Below are 21,104 nucleotides of genomic sequence, written 5' to 3'. Positions count from 1 at the left end.
CCCGCGGCCACCGTTGGAAGCGCTGCATCGCAGGCTCTCGAACGCGCCCAGCCTCGCGTCCAGCCGACGCCGGAGTTGGCCGGACGGGCATCGCCGCCGCGCTCCGGTTATCACCAGAGTTAATCCGGTGACGTAGTAGATTAGTTAGTGCTAATGATGTAGTTAATTAACCCTCCTAGCTCACTGACACCTTGGCCCCACGCCCTAATTAACCCCAGTTTTATTTCTGCTTAGGATTAACTAAACCAGAGCAGCCCCACGCGTCAGCTTTGACCAAGCTGACGTGGCCGTTGACTTGGCCCACACGTCAGTGACTCTAGCTAGCACCATGACACTGACACGCGGGACCCACTAGTCAGGTTTGACCTGGACCATCCCCGTTGACTGCTGACATCACCCTGACGCGATGCTGAAGCAATAAATCATTTACTGGATTTATTCTTATACAGGAAATTCCAGAAAATGCTACAAACTTCAAAAATTCATAGAAATTAATCTGTAACTCCAAATGCAAAGATTTATATATGAAAAATGATCAGAAAAATCCAATCTTTCCATCTGTACTGGTTTCATGCATGTTAGAACAATTTGACCTTGCTGTTTAGGTGAAACAAGTTAATGCACTAATATGACCTCTTATTTCGGGTTTGCATTTGAATCCTTGATTCAAATGAACTCAAACCAATCTGTTCTAAGTTGCATTAGCCAAAACACATTCATATTGCCATGTCATAGCATGCATCATATTGTGCATTGCATTGATCGTGTTTCTTCTCTATTTGCCGGTGTTGTTCCCCCTCGGTAGACGTTGTTCCGACGCTGTGATCGTTGACACTGATGAGGACTCAATGCTATCTTCAGAACTGCAAGGCAAGCAAAACCCCCTTGTTCATTCCAATACAATCCCACTCTCTCGCTCCTGCTCTCTTTTACTGCATTAGGACAACAACGATTCAACTGTTACATGCTGCGGTAGTTGAACCCCTTTTCCTCTGCAAGACCTGTCATTGCCACAGTAAATAGCTGAAACCCACTAGCATGAGTAAGAGTTGTTTGAGCCCTGATGTGCCTACTCATTCATGCTTGTTTGTCATGCCTTCTATTGCTTAGAGTTGAGTCAGGTCTGATTCATCGGGAATGAATTGGAATGTGGTGAACATGTCCTACTGTTGAGAGCTAAGTGTGTGAACACGATTTGGTAAAGGTAGCGGTGAGAGGCCATGTAGGAGTACATGGTGGGTTGTCACATTGCAGCCGTCCTCAGGATTTGAGTTTTGTGTTTGTGATCCATGAACAGTTACTACCACACATTGGGTTCCGGTAACTCGGCCCCTCTCGGCTTATTAATCAACTAGATCTCTGTCCAGGAGTTGCAACTAGTTTCTGGTGTTTGTAGGTAGTGTTAGTAGTCTACCAAGTGGCACCCGGTACAGGTGGGCTTGGGACAGACTAGGCACAGTGGCACGGTGTACCAAGTGGCACCCGGATGGTGGGCTTGGCAACCCTGCTCACATCGTTTGGGGCCGTGAGCGTCGCCCCGGCCGGATTTCCTTGCGGATGGAACCCGAATAGGCGATAAACCTGGACTAGAGACTTGTGTGGTTAGTCAGGTCGTGGCCGACTCCCTCGCCAGGCTTCCGCTTGAAGGTTGCCGAGATACACGTCGTGTACATGGTGGTAAGTGGCGAGAGCGTGTGTGAAGGAGTACACCCCTGCAGGGTTAACATCATCTATTCGAATAGCCGTGTCCGCGGTAAAGGACTTCTGGGTTGCCTGTACAGTTCATAGACAAGTGAAAGTGGATACTCTAAAATGCGCAAGATAAGTTTGAGTGCTATGGATGGCGTTCTCGTAGGTAGACGGGAGCGAATCCATAGTGGTGTATTGAATGGTGAATATGTGGACTCGTGTGTGCCACCTGAAAAGAGTTACTTACAATCGTAGTTCAGGATAGCCACTGAGTCAAAGCTGGCTTGCTGCAGTTAAACTCCACCACCCCCTTTGTTGATACCGATGCATATGTAGATAGTTCTGATGTAAGTCTTGCTGCGTACATTTGTACTCACGTTTGCTTATTTTATGTTTTGCAGAGAGACTTCAGTCTCACTAGTAGTTCCGCGTGGACTTCGACGTTTAGCTTGTTACCTCAGCTACGATCTTGTGCCCTCGGCATGATCTTGTAGATAGTCAGGCTTCTCAGCCTTTTTATTTGTAGATGTCTATACTCAGACATGTTAAGCTTCCGCATGTGCTTTGACTTGTATGCTCTGAATGTTGGGTCATGAGACCCATGTTTGTAATACTTGGCTCCTCGGAGCCTGATAAATAAATACTCTGAGTCGTAGAGTCTTGTTGTGATGCCATGTTGTATTTGCACATATCGAGCATATTGTGTGTATGATTGAAATGCTTGGTATGTGTGGGATCCGACAACCTAGTTGTTTATCCTTGGTAGCCTCTCTTATGGAGAAATGTAGTCTTGTGCTTCCATGAGCCATAGTAGTCCGCTACAACCCGGTTCACCGGAGTCCTGCTAGCCTAGCACTACTGCTCCGGAACACTTGACTGGCCGGCATGTGATTCACTTCGTTCCTATGTCTGTCCCTTCAAGGAAATGTCACGCGGTGACATCCGGAGTCCTGCCTAGCCTGCTACAGCCCGGGTTCCCGGAGTCCTGTTAGCCCAGTGCTACAGCCCGGATTCACACGCTGCTGACCGACATGCTCGATGTTGATTCATGTATGCCTGTCCGCATAAGTTAGTGCCACTTTGGGTTCACGACTAGTCATGTCGGCCCGGGTCTCTGTCATATGGATGCTAGCGACACTATCATATACGTGAGCCAAAAGGCGCAAACGGTCCCGGGCCATGGTAAGGCGACACCCGTGGGAATGCCATGCGTGAGGCCGCAAAGTGATATGAGGTGTTACAGGCTAGATCGGTGTGACTTAGAATCGGGGTCCTGACAGCTTTGGTATCAGAGCCTGACTGCCTGTAGGATTACCAAGCCAAACTGGTCAAAGTTGAGTCTAGAAATGCTTTAGTTATGTAAGGGAATTGATTGTGGAAGGGAACGTAAGGCTCTTTTTACTCCTTTACCTTATGCCCTTCTGATCTGAGTCAACCTCTTCTCTTCTACGGGGATTAAGAACTAGGCTCCTCATCTTTCTATCAGGATCCCGTGTTACTAATCTGTAGACTTATAGGATTGAAGGTTTCAAGCCCCGGTTCAGTTCTTACTACTTCCGTGTGTTGTTAGTTAATCTCAGAACCTTGATATTGTGATGTTGAGTGGTTATGCCACCATTTTTGCAGGATGTCTCAAATCTTTTTGAGCATTTACAGCCGTTATACTGTCCGAGTCATCCCAGGTTTCTAAATAGTCTGATGCATTTGCAAATCCCTTCTTTTCGTTTCGATGTCTTTTTAGGCGAGGTTAATCACGCCAAATTGCTGAGTTGAGGTACTCTGTTGCCTCGACATATATGTTGGAGCTAGTATTATGACCCCAGGTGTCTTAGAGGATCACCAAGTAATCTAGCCATGCTTTGTATCCCCAATGTGATGATTCTGGCCATCATTCTCGAAAGCATTCCATGATGTTACTTAGTAGTAGGTATTCTACTCCTGGGTTCTTGAACCGAGATTCACCCTACTTATTTCATGTTGATAGTGTTTGCTAGTTCCTTTAGGATATTAGTAACCTTTGCGATAGTCCTCGAGGTCCGTGGTATTTCCTTCTTCCAAATACCATGAACTGCTTATGGCGAAGTTCTTTGAACCAAAAGATCGCAACCAGAGTGCTCTTGATGAGTCCTCCATTCATAGTTGTGAATCTGCCAGTCCTTCCTTTTCAGCATGGGTTATCCGGAAGAAATATGTTGAACTTGTTCGACATACTAACCTATGCACCCACAACTCAGAAAGATATATGTTCCTTTGAGTTGTCCCTCTGTAGTTGTATTCCGATCCTTGTCTATCAGTTGATAGTCAAGTTTATGTCGTGCATTTGTGTTCTTCGATGTGTACTATTCTTGTGGTCCGTCAAGCCATTCTATTTCAGAATGAATAGGAGAAACAAACTCCAGAACCTCGTCCATCTCTGGGATTGGGTCAAAGCAGTTGTATTTCGCAGATCAAAATGTCAATCCAGCTTTTGTTCTGTTCTTCCATGGAGTATTACCCCCTTTATGTCAGGTTTGTCATGAGAATTGCACCACCTCTTATGAATTCCTGATTTAGTGATACTCCTCGCCATCATCGTTCATTCCTCGGTCTCCGTGTTATTATAACTGGAATACCGACAAGTGAATTGTGATGTGTGAAATCAATACTCCTAGCAACTCTGTTGCTTGGTAGTTAATGGACAATACTCTCATCCTTAGCGTGTTGGTTAATGAATCATCATCCTAAGATTGATCGTGCTACCTAGTCCATTTCCCCTGGTGCACTCCTCGATCAATGAGATAGGATTGTTTCAATCCATCACTCTCTTGATCACATCGTCTTGCCCTGAAAAGCAAGATTGATCTCGAGCTTAGTAACATATCGGTGGTTCGTGATGTTCCGAATATCTTCTCGGAGGTATCACCAGGTTGTCACCTGACCGCTATGTTGAGCTCGTGATCAAGTTGGTTTCTCGCAGCCACCCCTTTCTCCAAGAATCTATGTCGGACACCCTGAGCTAGTTGGTTAAGCTAAACAACAACTTGGAGAGTTGGAAGATAAAAGCTTGTCCGACTTAGTTCATTTTAAGGGATATCTTGTATGTGTCTTGAAGAAAGATGGTATTTTCATCAATTGACCCTCGTGATCAGTTAATGGACCTATCATCTTAACCAAACTTTGATTTGAGTATGGGCTATTATCAAATCAAATCAGAGCCAACGATGTTCGTAATGTTGTCTTATCCGTGGTTGTTTCCTCAGGCATACACCATTATATCTTTTGGTCTGACCAATGCTATCATCTTGTCCACATAATCATGTAACTCCATTTTATGGAAATCTTGATAAATTGTTGCTGAGCCCATCGACAACATCTTTATCTTGTCCATGATTCATGTTGAACATTTAAGTTAGTATTGGGAACTTTTGTAAGCATTTCTTCATGTTAGCTCATGAACCATATGTCTGGATGAAAGTAGTGACTTCCTCTAAGTTCACGTGCATTAGGTGCAAGTTGCCTCCGTGAACTCAAGAAAGCTTGTTTTGTTTTGCTTCCTCTGGAATCATCCCAAGCCAGTCATGCATATGTGTGAAGTATTCTGTGGCTTGGAGACTTGCAACCTTCATTCTACAAGTATCCCTAGCACACCAAGCCACTGATTGAATTGTTCCAGGAGAAGAAGTTACTTCTTAAGAGCATGCCTTATGCAAGGACTTCAATATCCTCGTTGATGGTTCCCAACCAGAACTCGGTAGTGTTTTGTTGTAAGACTACTACGTGGTCATGCTTGTCTGGGACAGCGTGCTCACATGTATGTAGCAGAACCAGCTCATGTTTTGGAGCTTGCTATCGTAGTCCATTTCCCGCGAATCTCGCAACGTCATCTCGTCGATTTGTGTTGCAAACTTTCTTTTCAGACATGCTGAGTCTGGAATATCCTGTTACCAACCAGATCTGAATCTCAGGCAGATATGACGGTTGGAACTTTTCCAAGATCTATGATGTAGGTCCCGACAAGGTTGATGTTCTGGCCGACACACCTAGACGGAAGATCTATCATTGTAGTATCTTGATTGATCTATTTAACCATCTTCTCCATGAGGATTTAGTGCAACTTATTCTAGAAGTTGATCCTCAGGGGTCCTTGTGCTCTCGGTTTCCTCGATTATGCTAGAATCATTCAAATGGTGGAATCACTCTCGTTGAGTTATTCCCAGTTACCAGAATCATTCCCAGCATTTGCATTTTGTTCCCAGCTTGCACCTCAGTAATTACTGTTTAGGATCATCTTCAAAAGTGGTCCTACTATGGGTCCCATCCATCCCAGATGTTAAGCAAAATCATCCATGGTGTTGTCTTCAACAAGGTAGTCCACATCATTCATTCTGGTATGAGTATGCCATTCTTTCGAATTCGTTCACACGATCGTTTGTGATTGCCTTAGGCTGGTATAAAGAGTTTCAACGATCTTTGTATCAAAAGTAATTCTTTTTGCCACTTAAGGGAATAGTTCTTCGAGTCACCTTCCCTAAGGTGCCCCGTTATGGAATCATGGCAATTTTTCCTCGCTACTTTGAAACCCTCGTCAAATTGTTTCTTCCGTCCCTCCTGATGCATGTTTTGCCACTCAGCTCCAGAGATGTTTCTATGTCCCATCACCTTGAGTTGATCTTGTGATCATTAAGATGATCCTAAGTTGCTCGAACCTCAGGAAGATTGATTCTTCTAAAATTCCCCTTTCGATTCGTTGTCATGTTGGATGTAGTTCTCAAAGCAAGACGTCGAGGTCAAGGTGATGCAATGAATCAACATCCTCGAGATGACATTTGGATCATGAAGAATCGTGATTGGCTTTGTGTCCCCTCTGTCTACTTACCCTATGCCTAAATCTCGGGACGAGATTCTTGTTTAGTGGGGGTGAGTCGTCACATCCCAAGTTCTGGCAATGCCTAGTACTAGCATCTGGTGTTGCATCATGTTTACTTTTCACAGAAAGTTGAAATGGGGATGACAGAACCCCCATCACCCCCCTGAAACCAACTAGGGTTTACTAAAATTATTTTCAATGAACCTGAAATGCCCTTCTAAAATGTCAATCATTTTTGTCCTGGGTTAGAACCTCTGACAAAATTGGTTCACAATTTTCTAGGTCATCTTAAGGTCACTGGATTAAATCATATGCTATTTGCATTTGGGCATTTAAATGCTACTAATTATTTTAAATGTCCAAATAATCCTAAACTAAAATGTTCCATGTTGTTTAAATCCTAAACAGTGGGCATGAGCAGTTTGGTGATTTTTGGAAGTGCCTAGCTATTTTTAATAAAGCCACAAAGTTACAGAAGAAATAGAAAACAGAAATAAAACAGAGAGAGAGAATCTTACCTGGCCTCACTCGTGCAGCCCACCAACTGGCCCAGCACTGTAGCTGGCCGGCCTAGCCCACCACTGCCTCCTCCCCTATCGTCTTCCTCCTCTGCCAGGAGGACGAGCGCGTGCCCGTCGCGCGCGAGCACGCGGCCCGGCCACCTCCTGCTTGCCGCTTTGCCCTGGACGACTCCAGACAATGCCACGCACCCCCTGGACCTCTCTCACTCTCTCCCCGAGCTTCTCTCCCTCCTCTGGCTCTCCTCTCGCACGCACCCGAGCGCCACCGTCGCCGCCGCTCGTAGTTGCCGCGACCACCGGCCCTCCCTCGCTTCCCCGACTGGTCCACGAGCTCCGCGACGTCGTCCTCGACCCGCTCACCGAGCCACGCCCCGTCGGACGCCCTCGAACGCCGACCACACCGTCTTCTTCAACTTCGGCCCGCCGAGATCGCCGGCGACCGCACCTCGTCTCCAGCCCGTCCCCAAGCCGGCTGAGACCGCCGTCCGACTCCCTGTGAGCCCTGCCGTAATCTGCCCCTCTCCCCATCGTCGGTTTCTTGCTGCAACGTCGATGACCGCGAGTCCCGTATGCCACCGCCGCACGAGCTCGTCGCCGACGAGACTCCGGTGACCAAATGGTCCCGTGCGTGCCTCCGTTGGGTTCGTGAGCTCTCGTAGATCCAGTAGGTGCAACCCGCTGGTCCTCCCGCGCGCCGTGTCGTCCATTCCGTCGACACCCGAGCTCCGGCCGCCGCCCAGCTCATCGCCGCCGCCATTGCACGCCGTCCCAGCACACCCCGCGGCCACCATTGGATGCGCTGCATCGCAGGCTGACGAACGCGCCCAGCCTCGCGTCCAGCCGACGCCGGAGTTGGCCGGACGGGCATCGCCGCCGCGCTCTGGTTATCGCCGGAGTTAATCCGGTGACGTAGTAGATTAGTTAGTTCTAATGACGCAGTTAATTAACCCTCCTAGCTCACTGACACCTTGGCCCCATGCCCTAATTAACCCCAGTTTTATTTCTGCTTAGGATTAACTAAACCAGAGCAGCCCCACGCGTCAGCTTTGACCAAGCTGACGTGGCCATTGACCAAGCTGACGTGGCCATTGACTTGGCCCACACGTCAGTGACTCTAGCTAGCACCATGACACTGACACGCGGGACCCACTGGTCAGGTTTGACCTGGACCATCCCCGTTGACTACTGACGTCACCCTGACGCGATGCTGATGCAATAAATCATTTACTAGATTTATTCTTATACAGGAAATTCCAGAAAATGCTACAAACTTCAAAAATTCATAGAAATTAATCTGTAACTCCAAATGCAAAGATTTACATGTGAAAAATGATCAGAAAAATCCAATCTTTCCATCTGTACTGGTTTCATGCATGTTAGAACACTTTGACCTTGCTGTTTAGGTGAAACAAGTTAATGCACTAATATGACCTCTTATTTTGGGTTTGCATTTGAATCCTTGATTCAAATGAACTCAAACCAATCTGTTCTAAGTTGCATTAGCCAAACCACATTCATATTGCCATGTCATAGCATGCATCATATTGTGCATTGCATTGATCGTGTTTCTTCTCTGTTTGCCGGTGTTGTTCCCCCTCGGTAGACGTTGTTCCGACGCTGTGATCGTTGACACTGATGAGGACTCAATGCTATCTTCAGAAATGCAAGGCAAGCAAAACCCCCTTGTTCATTCCGATACAATCCCACTCTCTCGCTCCTGCTCTCTTTTACTGCATTAGGACAACAACGATTCAACTGTTACATGCTGCGGTAGTTGAACCCCTTTTCCTCTGCATGACCTGTCATTGCCACATTAAATAGATGAAACCCACTAGCATGAGTAAGAGTTGTTTGAGCCCTGATGTGCCTACTCATTCATGCTTGTTTGTCATGCCTTCTATTGCTTAGAGTTGAGTCAGGTCTGATTCATCGGGAATGAATTGGAATGTGGTGAACATGTCCTACTGTTGAGAGCTAAGTGTGTGAACACGATTTGGTAAAGGTAGCGGTGAGAGGCCATGTAGGAGTACATGGTGGGTTGTCTCATTGCAGCCGTCCTCAGGAACTGTGTTTTGTGTTTGTGATCCATGAACAGTTACTACCACACATTGGGTTCCAGTAACTCGGCCCCTCTCGGCTTATTAATCAACTAGATCTCTGTCCAGGAGTTGCAACTAGTTTCTGGTGTTTGTAGGTAGTGTTAGTAGTCTACCAAGTGGCACCCAGTACAGGTGGGCTTGGGACAGACTAGGCACACTGGCACGGTGTACCAAGTGGCACCCGGATGGTGGGCTTGGCAACCCTGCTCACATCGTTTGGGGCCGTGAGTGACGCCCCGGCCGGATCTCCTTGCGGATGGAACCCGAATAGGCGATAAATCTGGACTAGAGACTTGTGTGGTTAGTCAGGTCGTGGCCGACTCCCTCGCCAGGCTTCCGCTTGAAGGTTGCCGAGATACACGTCATGTACATGGTGGTAAGTGGCGAGAGCATGTGTGAAGAAGTACACCCCTGCAGGGTTAACATCATCTATTCGAATAGCCGTGTCCGCGGTAAAGGACTTCTGGGTTGCCTGTACAGTTCATAGACAAGTGAAAGTGGATACTCTAAAATGCGCAAGATAAGCGTGAGTGCTATGGATGGCGTTCTCGTAGGTAGACGGGAGTGAATCCATAGTGGTGTATTGAATGGTGAATATGTGGACTCGTGTGCGCCACCTCAAAAGAGTTACTTACAGTCGTAGTTCAGGATAGTCACTGAGTCAAAGCTGGCTTGCTGCAGTTAAACTCCACCACCCCCTTTGTTGATACCGATGCATATGTAGATAGTTCTGATGTAAGTCTTGTTGGGTACATTTGTACTCACGTTTTCTTATTTTATGTTTTGCAGAGAGACTTCAGTCTCACTAGTAGTTCCGCGTGGACTTCGACGTTTAGCTTGTTACCTCAGCTACGATCTTGTGCCCTCGACAGGATCTTGTAGATAGTCAGGCTTCTCAACCTTTTTCATTGTAGATGTCTGTACTCAGACATGTTAAGCTTCCGCATGTGCTTTGACTTGTATGCTCTGAATGTTGGGTCATGAGACCCATGTTTGTAATACTTGGCTCCTCGGAGCCTGATAAATAAATACTCTGAGTCATAGAGTCTTGTTGTGATGCCATGTTGTATTTGCACATATCGGGCATATTGTGTGTATGATTGAAATGCTTGGTATGTGTGGGATCCGACAACCTAGTTGTTTATCCTTGGTAGCCTCTCTTATGGGGAAATGTAGTCTTGTGCTTCCATGAGCCATAGTAGTCCGCTACAGCCCGGTTCACCGGAGTCCTGCTAGCCCAGCACTACTGCTCCGGAACACTTGACTGGCCGGCATGTGATTCACTTCGTTCCTGTGTCTGTCCCTTCGGGGAAATGTCACGCGGTGACATCCGGAGTCCTGCCTAGCCTGCTACAGCCCGGGTTCCCGGAGTCCTGTTAGCCCAGTGCTACAGCCCGGATTCACAAGCTGCTGACCGACATGCTCGATGTTGATTCATGTATGCCTGTCCCCGTAAGTTAGTGCCACTTTGGGTTCACGACTAGTCATGTCGGCCCGGGTTCTCTGTCATATGGATGCTAGCGACACTATCATATATGTGAGCCAAAAGGCGCAAACGGTCCCGGGCCATGGTAAGGCGACACCCGTGGGAATGGCGTGCATGAGGCCGCAAAGTGATATGAGGTGTTACAGGCTAGATCGGTGTGACTTAGAATCGGGGTCCTGACAAAAATTCTGTTTTTATCATTTCCCTACTCGAGGACGAGCAGGAATTAAGATTGGGGATGTTGATACGTCTCCAACGTATCTATAATTTTCGATTGTTCCATGCTGTTATGTTATCATTCTTGGATGTTTTACAATCATTTTGTATCATTTTTTGGTACTAACCTATTGACATAGTGCCCAGTGCCAGTTGCTTTTTTCTCCTTTTTTTACATCGCAGGAAATCAATATCAAACGGAGTCCAAACGCAACGAAACTTTTTGTGGATTTTTTTGGACCAGAAGACATCCAGTGGGCCAAAGAAGTACCGGAGAGGGAGACCGAGGGGGCACAAGACACCAGGGCGCGCCTAGGCCCCCAGGCGCGTCCAGGTGGGTTGTGTCCACCTCGGTGGCCTCCCGCACCGCCTCTTTGCTCTATAAATACCCCAATATTCCAGAAACCCTAGGGGGAGTCGATGAAAATCAATTCAGCCACCGCAAGTTCCAGAAACACTAGATCCAATCTCGACACCATCACAAAGGGGTTCATCATGTCCATTGGTGCCTCTCCGATGACGCGTGAGTAGTTCTTTGTAGAGCTACGGGTCCGTAGTTAGTTGCTAGATGGCTTCCTCTCTCTCTCTCTCTCTCTCTCTCTCTCTCTCTTGATTCGCAATACAATGGTCTCTTGGAGATCCATATGATGTAAGTCTTTTTGCGGTGTCTTTGTTGGGATCCGATGAACTTTGAGTGTATGATCAGATCTATGTTTTTATCCATGAAAGTTATATGAGTCTTCTTTGATCTCTTATATGCATGATTGACTATAGCCTCGTATTTCTTCTCTGAATTTTGGATTTTGTTTGGCCAACTTGATCTATTTATCTTGCAATGGGAAGAGGTGCTTTGTGATGGGTTCGATATTACTGTGCTTCACTCTAGTGACAGAAGGGGAAACGACACATATGTATCGTTGCTATTAAGGATACCAAGATGGGGTCTATTTCTACATAAATAGATCTTGTCTACATCATGTCATCGTTCTTATTGCATTACTCCGTTTTTCCATGAACTTAATACACTAGATGCATGATGGATAGCGGTCGATGTGTGGAGTAATAGTAGTAGATGCAGGCAGGAGTCGGTCTACTAATCTTGACGTGATGCCTATAGAATTATCATTGCCTAGATATCGTCATGAGTATTTGAAGTTCTATCAATTGTCCAACAGTAATTTGTTATTCCACCGTTTGCTATTTTTTCTTGAGAGAAGCCACTAGTGAAACCTATGGCCCCCGGGTCTCTTCTTTAATATATTTGCCTTCACGATCTATTTTATTTGCTTTTATTTTCAGTTCTATTAAACCAAAAATAAAAAATACCTTGCTGCACTTTATTTTATTTGCACTCAGTTTATCCTATCTATTACAACTTTATCCCGTCTTCTCGCCAATTTCTGGCACCGTTACCTGAAAGGGATTGACAACCCCTTTAACACGTCGGTTGCGTGTATTTGTTATTTGTGTGCAGGGGCTATTTGCGCTGTGTTGCGTGGTTCTCCTACTAGTTTGATAACCTTGATGTCATCACTGAGGGAAATAACTACCGTCGTTGTGCTGCATCATCCCTTCCTCTTTGGGGAAATACCGACTTAGTTCTAGCAGACATCAGATCCGATCTACGGGCCTTTTCCGGCATCCTGCCGGAGGGGGATTCGATCACGGAGGGCTTCTACACATCAACACCATTGCCCTTCTGATGAAGGAGGAGTAGTTTACCTCAGACCTACCGGTCCATAGCTAGTAGCTAGATTGCTTCTTCTCTCTCTTTGATTCTAAATACCATATTCTGCTCGATGTTCTTGGAGATCTATTCGATGTAACACTCTTTTGCGGTGTGTTTGCCGAGATTCGATGAATTGTGGATTTATGATCAGATTATCTATGAATATTATTTGAATCTTCTCCAAATTCTTTTATGCATGATTTGATGTCTTTGCAAGTCTCTTCGAATTATCAGTTTGACTTGGCCAACTAGATTGGTTCTTCTTGCAATGGGAGATTTCTTAGCTTTGGGTTCAATCTTGCGGTGTCCTTTCCCAGTGACAGTAGCGGCATCAAGGCACGTATTGTATTGTTGCCATTGAGGATAAAAAGATGGGGTTTTCATCATATTGCTTGAGTTAATTCCTCTACATCATGTCATCTTACTTAATGTGTTACTCCATTCTTTATGAACTTAATACTCTAGATGCATGCCGGATAGCGATCGATGTGTGGAGTAATAGTAGTAGATGCAGGTAGGAGTCGGTCTACTTGACACGGAGTGATGCCTATATACATGATCATTGCCTTAGATATCATCATAACTCGCTTTTCTATTAGTTGCTCGGTAGTAATTTGTTCCCCCATCGTAATATTTTCTATCTTGAGAGAAGCCTCTAGTGAAACCTATGGCCCCCGGGTCTCTTTTCCATCATATTAAGTCTCTTTTTCCATCATACAAGTTTCCGATCTACTGTTCTTGCATCTTTTACTTTTCGATCTATAAAACAAAAATACCATAAATATTTAGTTTATCATTTATCTATCTCTATCAAATCTCACTTTTGCAAGTAACCGTGAAGGGATTGACAACCCCTTTATCGCGTTGGGTGCAAGTTTGTTTGATTGTTTGTGTAGGTATTCGGTGATTTGTGCATTGTCTCCTACTGGATTGATACCTTGGTTCTCAAACTAAGGGAAATACTTACTCTACTTTGCTGCATCACCCTTTCCTCTTCAAGGGAAAAACCAACGCAAGATCAAGAAGTAGCAGGAAGAATTTCTGGCGCCGTTGCCGGGGAGATCTATGCCAAGTCAAGACATACCAGGTACCCATCATAAACTCTCATCCCTTGCATTACATTATTCGCCATTTGCCTCTAGTTTTCCTCTCCCCCTCTTCTAAAACGATTTTCAAAAAGATTTGCCTTTTCTTCGCCCCTCTTCCGTTCGTCTACCTCGCTTGCCTTTTTTGTGTGCTCGTGTGTTAGATCGCTTGATTCACCTTCATGGCTAGTCCTCCTATCGTTGTTAGTACTCCCGATAATGAAGTCCTCAATTTTTAAACAATGGGAGGGAGAAAATTTAAAAGATTCTTGGTATATAATTTCCAATGCCCAAAATAGGTCTAGTCGAAAGCAATCTATTGCCATTCTTATTCGCAATTTTTATGGGTGTTACTCCTTGGAATAGATATGTTCTAGATACTATTACCGGGGGAAATTTCTTGGGGAACCATACTTGTGATTCTTACAATGCTATGATAGATTTATTAGGCCCACCACCTCATCAACGGAACTGTTTTAACTTTGGAACATGTGATACAAAGGCTTGATATTATTGAGAATAAAATTGCTACCGTTGAGTTGATTGAAAATTTGGATAAAAGGACTCATAATCAGATTTCTCAATATAGATCTAAGGTAGGAGTTACTTTAAAGAATCTTAAAGAAAAGGAACATATAGTTAATGAAAAGATAGATCAAGATTCCGCTAGAATTGGCAAACTAGAGGATATTATTACCAACTTGGGTTCTGCTTTTTCTTCCGTTAAAACAACTCAAAATCTTCCTCCTACTAAGGCTGCCAAGTTTATTTACGTTCCTAAGAATAAGGGTGAATCTTCTAGTAATGAAAATGAAGATCTCAAAACAATTAGTGTTCACCCCACTTTTTTCAATATTATTAAGGAACCGCTTGTTACGAGGGATTTCTTGATTTCTTGCCTAGGGATTTGCTCATGGACAAAATAAAAAATCCCCTAAGGATTATACGTGTGCAATTGAAGAATTGCATGACAATACCAAGATCTATTCGTGTTTGTATGCCTAGCTAGGGGTGTTAAACAATAGCGCTTGTTGGGAGGCAACCCAATTTTATTTTTGTTCTTTGCTTTTTGTTCCAGTTTAGTAATAAATAATTCATCTAGCCTCTGGTTATGTGTGGTTTTGTGTTTTAGTCAGTGTTTGTGCCAAGTAAGACCTTTGGGATAGCTTATGATGATAGTTGTGTTGATCCTGCTGAAAAACAAAAACTTTTGCGCCCAGTAAATAATTTCCTGGATTTTATTGAAACGTTCTTTTGATCAGATTCTTTTTGCTCTGGATTGGTGCACAAATTGTCCAGGTTGTCCTAAGTTTTCAGAATTTCTGGAGTTACATAAGTTTTTGATAGTTACAGATTGCTACAAACTGTTCTCTTTTTGACAGATTCTGTTTTCTATGTGTTGTTTGCTTATTTTGATGAATCTATGGGTAGTATCGGGGGGTATGAACCATGGAAAAGTTGGAATACATTAGATATTACACCAATATAAATAAAGAATGGGTTTGCAACAGTACCATAAAGTGGTGATTTATTTTCTTATACTAACGGAGCTTATGAGATTTTCTGTTGAGTTTTGTGTTGTGAAGTTTTCAAGTTTTGGGTAAGGATTTGGTGGACTATGGAATAAGGAGTGGTAAGAGCCTAAGCTTGGGGATGTTGATGTCTGCTAGAACTATGTCCGTATTTCCCCAAAGAGGAAGGGATGATGCTGTATAGTGACGATAGGTATTTCCCTCAGTGATGAGATCAAGGCTATCGAACCGGCAGGAGAACCTCCTAACACCACGTAAACAGCCCCTGCCCACAAATAACAAATACTCGCAACCCGACGCGTTAAAGGGGTTGTCAATCCCTTTCGGGTAACGATGCCTCGAATTGGCGAGAACACGTGATAAAGTTGTGATAGATAGGATAAATAGATCGCGAAATAAATAAATTGCAGCAAGGTATTTTTGTATTTTTGGTTTAATAGATCTAAAAATAAAAGCAAAGGAAAATAGATCGCAATGGCAAATATGATGAAAAGAGACCCGGGGGCCGTAGGTTTCACTAGTGGCTTCTCTCGAGAAAAATAGCAAACGGTGGGAAAACAATTACTGTTGGGTAAATGATAGAACTTCAAATAATCATGACGATATCCAGGAAATGATCATTATATAGGCATCACGTCCAGATTAGTAGACCGACCCCTGCGTGCATCTACTACTATTACTCCACACATCGATCGTTATCCAGCATGCATCTAGTGTATTAAGTTTAATGGAAAAACAGAGTAATGCAATAAGAATGATGACATGATGTATACAAGATCTATTTATGTAGAAATATACCCCATCTTGTTATCCCTAATAGCAACTATACATATGTGTCGTTTCCCCTTCTGTCACTGGGATCAAGCACCGTAAGATCGAACCCATCACAAAGCACCTCTTCCCATTGCAAGATAAATAGATCAAGTTGGCCAAACAAAACCCAAATATCGGAGAAGAAATACGAGGCTATAATCAATCATGGATATAAGAGATCAAAGAAGACTCAAATAACATTCATGGATAAAAACATAGATCTTATCATAAACTCAAAGTTCATCAGATCCCAACAAACACACCGCGAAAAGGCTTACATCATATGGATATCCAAGAGACCATTGTATTGATAATCGAAAGAGAGAGAGGAAGCCATCTGGCTACTAACTACGAACCCATAGGTCTACAAAGAACTACTCACGCATTATCAGAGAGGCACCAATGGAAGTGGTGAACCCCTCTGTGATGGTGTTTAGATTGGATTTGGTGGTTCTGGACTCTATGGCGGCTGGAATTGATTTTCGTTGCCTCTCCCAGGGTTTCTGGAATATTGGGGTACTTATAGAGCTAAGAGGTGGTGCAGGAGGCCAACGAGGAGGGCACAACCCACCGGGGCGCGCCTGGGCCCTCGGGCGCGCCCTGGTGGGCTGTGCTCCCCTCGGAGCTCCCCTCAGGTGCGTTCCTGGCCCACTGGATGTCTTCTGGGCCAAAAAAATTCACAAAAAGTTTTGCTGCATTTGGACTCCGTTTGGTATTGATTTCCTGCGATTCAAAAACCTGCAGAAAACATCAACTGGCACTGGGCACTATGTCAATAGGTTAGTACCAAAAAATGATATAAAATGATTGTAAAACGTCCAAGAATGATAATATAACAGCATGGAACAATCAAAATTTATAGATACATTGGAGACGTTTCAGCATCCCCAAGCTTAATTCCTGCTCGTCCTCGAGTAGGTTAATGATAAAAACAAAATTTTTGATGTGGAATGTTGCCTAACATGTTCATCACATTTTCTTTTCTTTATAGCATTGACATTTGGAATTTTAGATGGTTCAAAGCAATAGTCTAGTTTTGACATGAAGACTTTAATACTCAAGCATACCAACAAGTAACCATGTCTTTCAAAATATCAACACTAAAGCAAGTTATCCCTAGCCCATTATGCTCAATCTATGATCCATTCATGAAACACACTCGAATATTAGCTACACCCAGTGCTCAAATACGATCATAGTGCCCCTTAGTTGGTGCTTTATAAGAGAAGATGGAGACTCAAATTCAAAATAAAAATTGCATAAAGTAAAAGAAAGGCCCTTCACAGAGGGAAGTAGGGATTTGTAGAGGCGCCAGAGCTCAAAGCAAAAATTGAGAGATAAAAACATTTTGGGAGGCATACTTTTCCCACCAACGAAAATGACTTAGAGCTCCCAACACTTTTCATGCTAGATACATCATAGGCAGTTCCCAAACAGAAAATAAAGTTTATTCCTTTTTCCACCATTACTTTCACTTTCATGGCTAACCGTATCCACGGGTGCCCTCCATACCAATACTTTCCAAGGAATTTATTATTTGACAACATAAAGTAAATTCATTTTTTTCATTTCGGGACTGGGCATCCCTAATGCCTTTGCCGTACTCTCATGCAATGACAAGTGAATAAACACTCATCGTGAGAATAACACATCTAGCATGGAAAATATTGGCCACCCCTCACCGCCTCGCGAGCGATAGAGCACACAAAAGAGAAATTTATTTTGAAAATTAGAGATGGCACATGCAAATTTGCTTAGAACGGCACGAAAATACCACATATAGGTAGGTATAGTGGACTCATATTGCAAAACTGGTTTAAAGGGTTTTGGATGCACAAGTAGTGATCATACTTAGTGCAAAATGAAGGCTAGCAAGAAGATTGAGAACCGACCAACCAAGAAACAAAAAATCTCACAAGCATTAAGCATAAGTAACACCGATTAATGCACCACAAGTAGGATATAAATTTCATTGCATAACTATTGACTTTCGTGCTTTCATAGGGAATCACAAACCTTAACATCAATATTCTTACTAAAGCACAATTACTCATCAACATGACTCACATATCATATCGTCATATCTCGAAACCATTACTAAGAATCAAGTTTATTTTGTCCAATGATCTTCATGAAAGTTTTTATTATATCCTCCCTTGATATCTATCACTTTGGGACTATTTTTATATGTTGCTTTTGATAAGCTCAAACTAATTTAAGTGAAGAACATGAGCATAATATTTCTTTCTCTCAAAATAATCTAAGTGAAGCAAGAGAGAATTTCTTCAAAACTTTACTAACTTCCAAATAAATCTAAGTGAAGCATGAGAGCATTTCTTCAAAAATAGCAAAGTACACCGTGCTCAAAAAGATATAAGTGAAGCACTAGAGCAATTCCATGGCTCTAAAAAATTTAAGTGAAGCATAGGCACAAGCATAGCATAATTTTTGGCTCTCTCAAAAAGGTGTGTCCAGCAAGGATTCAAGACTTAAAACACAAAGCAAAACAAGAAAAGACTCATATCATACAAGATGCTCCAAGCAAAACTCATAATATGTGACGAATAAAAATATAGTTCCAAGTAAAATACCGATGGTTGCTAGAAGAAAGAGGGGATGCCACTCGGGGGCATCCCCAAGCTTAGTTGCTTGCTACTTATTGAATATTATATTGGGGTGCCTCGGGCATCCCCAAGCTTAGCCTTTTGCTAATCCTTATTCCTTCATCAATCGTAAGATCACCCAAAACTTGAAAACCTCAATCACACAAAACTCAACAAAACCTTCGTTAGATCCGTTAGTATAAGAAAGCAAACCACTACTATAATTATTGTTGCAAACCCATTCATATTTTATTTGCATTATATCTACTGTATTCCAACTTTTCTATGGCACAAACTTATCCAAGAAAACCATAGAATCTTCAAAACAAGCACACAACGAAAAGAAAAGAGAATCTGTGAAAAACAGAACAGTCTGTAGCAATCTGGATATTTTGAATACTTCTGAAACTTCAAAAATTCTGAAAAATTAGGAAGACGTGAATAGTTTGTTTATTAATCTTCTGCAACAAGAATCAACTCAAAAGCACTCTTCTGTAAAAAGTTAAAAATAATTTCATGAGCGCAAAAGTTTCTGTTTTTCAGCAAGATCAAATCAAATTTCACCCAAATAATCCCAAAGGCCTTGCTTGGCACAAACACTAATTTAAACCACAAAACCACATCTAACCAGAGGCATAATTGTGTATTTTATTGAAAACAGCTAGAAAACCAACAAGCAAAAAGATACAAGTTGGGTTGCCTCCCAACGAGAGCTATCGTTTTACGCCCCTAGCTAGGCATAACACGTAGGATCTAAGTGTTGTCATCTTTAGTTCTAGATCCATATGATGCCCTCATCATTGATTCATATGGTGGCCTAATTCTTGTTCTGAAGTGTTCCATGCCCTTCCTTACTGGAAATTGAAATTTAATATTGCCTTCTTTCATATCAATCACGGCACCAATAGTACGTAAAAACGGTCTACCAAGAATAATTGGACAAGATGGATTGCAATCAATATCAAGAACAATAAAATCTATGGGCACATAATTCCTATTTGCAATAATAAGAACATCATTAATTCTTCCCATAGGCTTTTTAATAGTAGAATCCGCCGACTGCAAGTTTAAAGAGCAATCTTTAATATCGGTAAGACCAGGCACATCACATAAAGACTTCGGAATTGTAGAAACACTAGCAGTAACATAAATTAAAACACTCATAATTTGTAATCTTGAATTTGATAGTAGATTCCCATTCATCATCTAATTTTCTAGGAATCAAAACTTCTAATTCTAACTTTTCTTCAAAAGCTTTCATCATAGCATCAACAATATGTTTAGTGAAAGCTTTATTTTGTTCATAAGCATGGAGTGAATTTATCATGGATTGCAACAAAGAAATACAATCAACCAAAGAGCAACTATCATAATTAAAGTCTTTGTAATCCAAAATAGTGGGCACATCACTAGTTAAAGTCTTGACCTCTTCAAACCCACTTTTATCAATTTTCTCAACAAGATTTTCACCCTCCAAATCATAGGGACGCCTTCTAGCTAAAGTTGACTCTTCTCCAGTCCCCTTTTCATCAATCTTAATTCTACTAAACAAAGAATCAATAGAAGAAACACCAATCATTTTAAGATCTTCATCACATTTATTTTCTAATGAGATTGGTTTGGCAGCCATTTGATTCACTAAAGTAGCTTGTGCATCAGATATTTTTCCCAACAAACTTTGAGCAAAAGCATACTTAGATTGGAGTTTGCAATCTTCTCTACTAATATCATCAAGTTGTTTTGTTATAACCTCTAACACAACGGAGTGTTCCTTAAGTTCTTCAATAAAATATTTATTATGCTTAAATTGTGTAGTCATATATTCCTTAGTACTTTTCTCATTTCAAGCAAAATATTTGGGTAAGGAGGATCATAATATTTTATTTGAAGCATCATGACCACGCAAACAAGAACACACACAAAAACAGATCAGACGAGAAAACGGCGAACGAAAAAGAGGGCGAATAAAATGACAAATTTTGTGAAGTGGGGGAGAGGAAAACGAGAGGAAAATGGAAAATAATTTAAATTGCGAGGAGATGAGATTTGTGATTAGGAACCTGGTTGATGTTGAAGATCCTCCCCGGCAACGGCGCCAGAAATTTCTTTTGATGTCTGCTAGAACTACGTCGGTATTTCCCCAAAGAGGAAGGGATGATGCAGTATAGTGATGGTAGGTATTTCCCTCAGTGATGAGACCAAGGTTATCGAACCAGTAGGAGAACCTCCTAACACCACGTAAACACCCCCTGCACACAAATAACAAATACTCGCAACCCGACGTGTTAAAGGGGTTGTCAATCCCTTTCGGGTAACGATGCCTCAAATTGGCCAGAAGAGGTGATAAAGTTGTGATAGATAGGATAAATAGATCGCGAAATAAATAAATTGCAGCAAGGTATTTTTGTATTTTTGGTTTAATATATCTGAAAATAAAAGCAAAGGAAAATATATCGCAATTGCAAATATGATGAAAAGAGACCCG

Source organism: Triticum aestivum, chromosome 5D, assembly GCF_018294505.1.
Source record: "Triticum aestivum cultivar Chinese Spring chromosome 5D, IWGSC CS RefSeq v2.1, whole genome shotgun sequence".
NCBI lineage: Eukaryota > Viridiplantae > Streptophyta > Magnoliopsida > Poales > Poaceae > Triticum > Triticum aestivum.
The sequence above is the reverse complement of the archived record's forward strand: the minus strand, read 5'-3'. Positions refer to the sequence as shown.